Below are 6,247 nucleotides of genomic sequence, written 5' to 3' on the forward strand. Positions count from 1 at the left end.
AACCTGTGTCCCAGGTGGATCCTTAAATTCTTAGGTGCCGTCTCCTTGAATATTCTCAGTACTTTGAAGGAGGGACTATTAGGATACCCATTTTACAGATGTGGAAACCGAGGCTCAGAGAGATTATGTTCTTTGCCCAAGGTCACACAGCTGGAAGTGGTAGAGCTACTAATAGCAATGGTACTTTGTTGTGACACTGTCTTCGGTCAGTGACATGGTTGGGTTTCCTTATAGCATTTTTTCCCCTGAGGCTGCCCCTATAGGTAGAAGATGAGGTGGCATTTCTCCCTTTACTCTGTGCTGTTTACATGCCCAAAATACTATGTTCATGCAGCAACTGAAAAAAAAGTTCAAATATTTAGCTGTAGTATGCGGTGCTGTTTTCCTGGGATGGCAGGGAGTGGGCCTGCTGGTGTGTGTCGCCTCTGCGTTAATTAGGGAGAAGCGGCAGACGGGCCCCGCGAAACAGCAAGGCGGGTTGGCATGGCAGCTCTTCACACCCAGGGGAGTTGGCTCAACAAAGCCAATTTGGCACATTTAATCCTGCTGAAAACCTGGCAGTTGGGGAGGTGACATCACTGGAATCAATTACCCCCACAATTGCCAGTCCTGGGTAGAAATAACTCAAGAAATCAATTCGTAATAACCACGCCATTCATCGAGGGCTGCCTGCCTGCCAAGTCACCAACTGCCTGATTTACATTAACCCGTTAAACCCCACATCAGCCCTGAGAGGCAGTTACCATTATTACTCTCCTCGTTTTACAGGTGGGATAACTGAGGCTCAGAGAGGGGAAGTGTGGTAGGCTCAGTAATGGCCCTCAAAGAGATCAGGCGCTAATCCCTGGAGGCCCTCTGTGACCTGATTTGGAAGAGGGGTCTTTGCAGATGTGATTAAGGACCTTGAGATGGAGAGATCATCCTGGATTATCTGAGTGGGCCCTAAATGCCATCACAGGTGACATAAGAGAGAGGTGGGGGACTTCCCTGGCGGTCCAGTGGTTAAGACTCCACACTTCCACTGCAGGGGGCATGGGTTCAATCCCTGGTCAGGGAACTAAGATCCCGCAAGCCTTGTGGCGCGGCCAAAAGAAAAAAAAAGAAAGAAAAGGAAAAAAAGAGAGAGAGACAGAGAGAGACTTCACACAGAGGAGAAGGCCATGTGAAGACAGAGGCAGAGACTGGAGTGATGCAGCCACAAGCCCAGGGGACCTGGAGGCACCAGAAGCTGGAAGAGGCCAGAGACAGATTCTCCTCTAGAGCCCTCCTAGGGGGTGCAGTGATGCTGACACCTTGATTTTGCTCCAGTGATACAGGTTTCAGCCTCCAGACTGTGGGAGTATAAATTTCGGTTGTTTTAAACCACAAGGTTTGTGATCATTTGTTACAGCAGCCACAGGAAACTCATACAGAAAATGACTTGTCCACGCCCAAATAGCTATAAAGTGGAGGTGTGGGGCTTGAAACATAGTAAGTGCTCAATAAATGTTACCTGTTATTATTATTATGACCAGGTGCACGTGGGGAGGCTGATTTATAGGATGAAATGTCCGAAAGACCATGAACATGGTCTACTTTATCCATCCCAACAGTCTGAGTAACCTGGATTTGATGATTCAGTTTGGGAAGAAGCTATTGACACGGGGTGGAGCGGGATCAGGAAAATGATGCAACTTTGTAGCATGAACACCTCACGCCCACTGAGTCAATGCCAAGCACTAGGATTAACTCCACTGGCCAAGCTGGTCCCACAAATCGATTTGAGAGCAGGTGTGCAGCCAATGGAGCAAGTGTGATGGCCCAACAATTCAAAAAGATGAGGTGGCTCCTCTGTGTCTGGCAGTATTTCCCCCAGGACACTTTATTTGTTGTTGATTACAACCTCTGTCCTCTTTGGTTCAGAGTAAACACTCAACCCATATGTATTGAGTGTGTGAAGTCTGCCCCATTACAGTAAGCTACAGGCAGGGATTGATGGCTTATAGCTAAAGCCAGCTGGCTAAAGGTCTATGTGGTTCCTCCCCTTTTCCTCCCCTCCCCTCCCCTCCCCTCCCCTCCCCTTCCCTTTCCTTCCCTTCCCTTCCCGTCCCTTCTATTCTTTAACAATTTGATCCATTAGGTGGGTCCCAGCAAGGTAAACATCAGCAATGGGGGGAGGGGGAGAGGGTACATGCTGGTCCACAGAGGGGTGTCATAGCCCAAAAGGGATAAGAAGTGTGTCTGCATGGGGAGAGGGTGGCCCAGCACAGGAGGCCAGAGCTTGCATGAGTAAGAAGGTCACCCTCATGGAAAGGCAGCTTGGTATGTGGTGTCAGAACTTGAGTGGGGTGTAGAGGGTATCCTTGTTGGGGGGAGGGCAGCATCAACAATAAGAAATTGTTACATATGGGGAGTTGGTCAAATAAGTGAACACACTGAAAACAATAAGAATACTAGGTTTCTCACTGTCCGAGCAGTGGGTTACCAGTATGGAAAGACTAGAATTAACCCTTTGGAGTTAGGCTGGAACTGGATCTATTAGGGAGAACTCATGGTTTTAAATATCGATAAAAGACTATAGAAATAAATATAGATATAAATGTGTGTGTGTATAACTCAGTCCACTGATAGAATCTAGGGGCAGTGAAACCCCCCAAACCATAAGCACATCTAGATCTTGGTTTCTAAATACCATTCTCTACTAAAAGGAACCTGGGTTCTACGGAGAAATGGCTGATTTCAGAGCTAGGGCAGAGAAAGCACAAGATGAGCCTGGAATATCTTGTGTCAAACAGTAAGGAAGTGTTTAAAGAATGATGGAGACATGTCAAAAGGACACAGAAGCCAGATTAAAGGGGCTATCATGGACCAAATCTAGGATACACTGGGCACCCAAATAAATAATAACAGTAATGGATTGTAACCCATGGAATTGAGAGTCTGTACTGATGGAAATAAATAAATGGAAAGTTTGATGAGAGATGGACTATTTACCTAGTCTCAGAGTACCTCCCTATGAAATATTTATTAATTTCAAAGGGGAAAAGAAGAAATTCAGAGTGAGAAGCCTGGAAGACACCATCTTATTCAAGTGATCACAATTAACATCATCCATAATTGGAAAAATTGAAGTCACCTATCATCTGTTATGATGCAATAAGGACACAGCATCACTTCTGTGATATTTCATGATATACAGAATCCACAACTTGCATCTAATCTATGATGCATGGTCTGAACCTAATTGAGAGGAAACATCAGACAAACGTAAACTGAGGGACATTCCCCAAAGCAACTGCCCTGCCTCTTCAAAAGAGTCCAGGTCACGAGAGCCAAACAAAGACTGGGGAATGTTCCAGACTGAAGGGGACTCAAGAGACAGGACCATTACATGCAACATGAGATCCTGAACTGGACCCTTTTGCCACAAAGGACATCCTTTGGACAAATGGCAAAAGTTGATGAGCTCTGAGTATTAGATACATTAAAAATGTATCAGTGTTGGGGGCTTCCCGGGGGCTTCCCTGGTGGTGCAGTGGTTGAGAATCTGCCTGCTAATGCAGGGGACACGGGTTCGAGCCCTGGTCTGGGAAGATCCCACATGCCACGGAGCAACTAGGCCCGTGAGCCACAACTAGTGAGCCTATGCGTCTGGAACCTGTGCTCCGCAGCAAGAGAGGCCGCGATAGTGAGAGGCCCGCGCACCGCGATGAAGAGTGGCCCCTGCTTGCCACAACTAGAGAAAGTCCTCGCACAGAAACAAAGACCCAACACAGCCAAAAATAAATAAATAAATTTTAAAAAAATGTATCAGTGTTAATTTTCTGCATTGATGGATGTATTGCGATTCTGTAGGAGAGCATCCTTGTTTGGAGGAAATACACGTTAAAGTATTAGGGTGATGGGGCATTGTGTCAGCAACTTAGGCTCAAATGATTCAGGAACAAAAAGCTATTTGAATTGTACACCTAACTTCTATGTAAGTTTGAGATCGTGTCAAAAGAAAGAAGAAAAAAAATGTTTTGTGTTGCTCACATAGTGTTAAAAAAGTTTTTTAAAATTAGTTGCCAACATCTAAAAATCAAGAGTTTTTGCCCTCAACTCTAGGTTTCTGACTTCCCTTGAGAAATCTGAAAAGCTAGCAACTCTGAGAATGAGTTGGGCCACGGTGCCCTTTAGATGGTCTTTGTGATCCCCAGTTCTCCACAGTCCCCTCCACTCCTTACTGTGTAACCCTCAGCCCACAGCATCTATTTATGCTTCCAGCCTGGCCCCTGGGACCAGCCCAACCCCTGTCATAAGCTATGGGAATCCATAGAGCAGGCACTTAAAACATTTGTTGGATGGATGGAAGAATTTTCAAGACATCGCATTAACCCAGAGCCTCAACCTATCTCAGCACCTCAAACCCACGTTCCATGGCAAGACAATTCTTCCAGACTTGAATTTTTTATATCAGCCATAATCTCTGGTGGTTTGGCTGCGATGGAGCAAGTTGAGAAATCAGGGCATTGTCTGAGGCTGGAGGTCCCCATGCGGGTTGTGATCTTTCTGTGGAATTAATGGCAGTGTCTGAAATGTAGGTGGGGTTCTGGCACTGGGTCAAAGTGCTGGGAGGGCTGGTGAGGGAGGCTTCAAGGAGATGGTATCTTAGGATGCCTGAGGGGGTGAGGTTGGGTGGGGTGGGAACAAGCCAAAGTTGATGGCTTGGGCTTCCTATTAGTGGGTGAACTGACTTTATGGGACATGTCAGGGTTTGGGTCATGGGTGAAAAGTGATGATAGCCTTGTCTCCCCCACAACCTCTCATTTCCTGACTGTATGTGGGTCGTGTCCTTGGTTTGGAACAGCCTCTTCTCCCATTTGCCCCCTGAAAGATTAAATTGAAAATATTGAATAAGGTCTGGCAATTATTTTTCTGACACCGGTGATTTCTCATTGCCCTTAGGATAAAATCCAAACTATACCACCCTCTACCTAACCCAACAAGCCCCTGTTCACCTCCCTGAGCTCAATTCCTATCCCTCCACTCCTCTGCCTCTTCCTCTCACTTGCTCCACTCCCATTCCCTCCCCCGTTCCCCCTGGCTGCTTGCACACGCCAAGCTTTTTGCCACCTTAAGGCTTTTGCACATGTCCCAGCCACTCTGGCTGTCTCCTACTTCTCCCTCAGGCCTTGGATCAAATGTCACCACTTCATAGGTACTTACTGCCCCTAACTCCCTACATCCTACCCCAGTCATGTCCTCAGTCATCCCCTGGCACTCCACCTTGTTTTATTTTCTTCATTTACACTTAGTATTTGAAGTTGTCTTATTTGTGTATTGTGTTATAATGTATTGTACTGTGTTGGGTTGTATTGTCTCCCCAACTAGAATGTCAGCCTCACAGGAGCAGGGATTTTGCTATACTTTTCATCACTTTATCCTCAATGCTTAGCACAGTGCATGGCACATAGTAGGGGCACAGTTAATTATTTATTCTGGAATGAATGAGGAGCTCTCAACAACTGTGTGCTAGATTTTAGGACACAAGCATCTAGGTGGGTTGTGGCTGAGGTGAAGTGTGCTCCAGGTTGTGACAGGCATGTGCTCTGAGCTATTGGGCTGAGGTCAGGTTTGAGGAAACACGCACCTGTCAGGTGCTGATTGAGTTGGATTGTAAACTGGGCTGAATGCATCAGGTAATATCAGACTGTTGAAGTCAGACTCGATCCCAGATTTCAGGTAACAGGAGTCCTAGTTAGGCATGGCTGAGTTAACTTGTGACTTGAGCAGTGTCCAACAGGCATAGGATCACTCACGGAGAATTATGCGTCCCCAATGGTTGTAGCCAAAGAGAACTGTGACCACAGCAGTGTACAAAAAGTCACTGGGGGCTGTTGGAGGACGGGCTCTGTTTACGGGGAAACAGATGTCCTTAGGGACGCTGGCTGGATTGGGCTGTAACCTGGGCTGGTGGATGTGTTGTGAGTTGTGACCTCGCCCATCAGGCGAGGACCCGGCCCGAGCCAGCCCGCCTGGTTGGGGGTGCCACGCCGGGGGCAGCAGGTAACACACCTGGGGATGGGTCACCTGGGAGCGGCTCACCTGGGAGCGGCTCACCTGGGCGTACCTGGATCCACGAGTCGGAGCGCTTTCGCGCCCGGCGGGCTAGCCCTGCCCCTCGGCCAATGGTGACGCTGAGGTCCGCGGCCGTGGGCGAGGATTGGGCGCGGGCGGACGGGCGGACGGGCGGGGCGGGGCGTCCGGCAGCTTAGGCGTTCTGCCT

This window comes from Balaenoptera ricei, chromosome 14 (genome assembly GCF_028023285.1).
Source record: "Balaenoptera ricei isolate mBalRic1 chromosome 14, mBalRic1.hap2, whole genome shotgun sequence".
Classification (NCBI taxonomy): domain Eukaryota; kingdom Metazoa; phylum Chordata; class Mammalia; order Artiodactyla; family Balaenopteridae; genus Balaenoptera; species Balaenoptera ricei.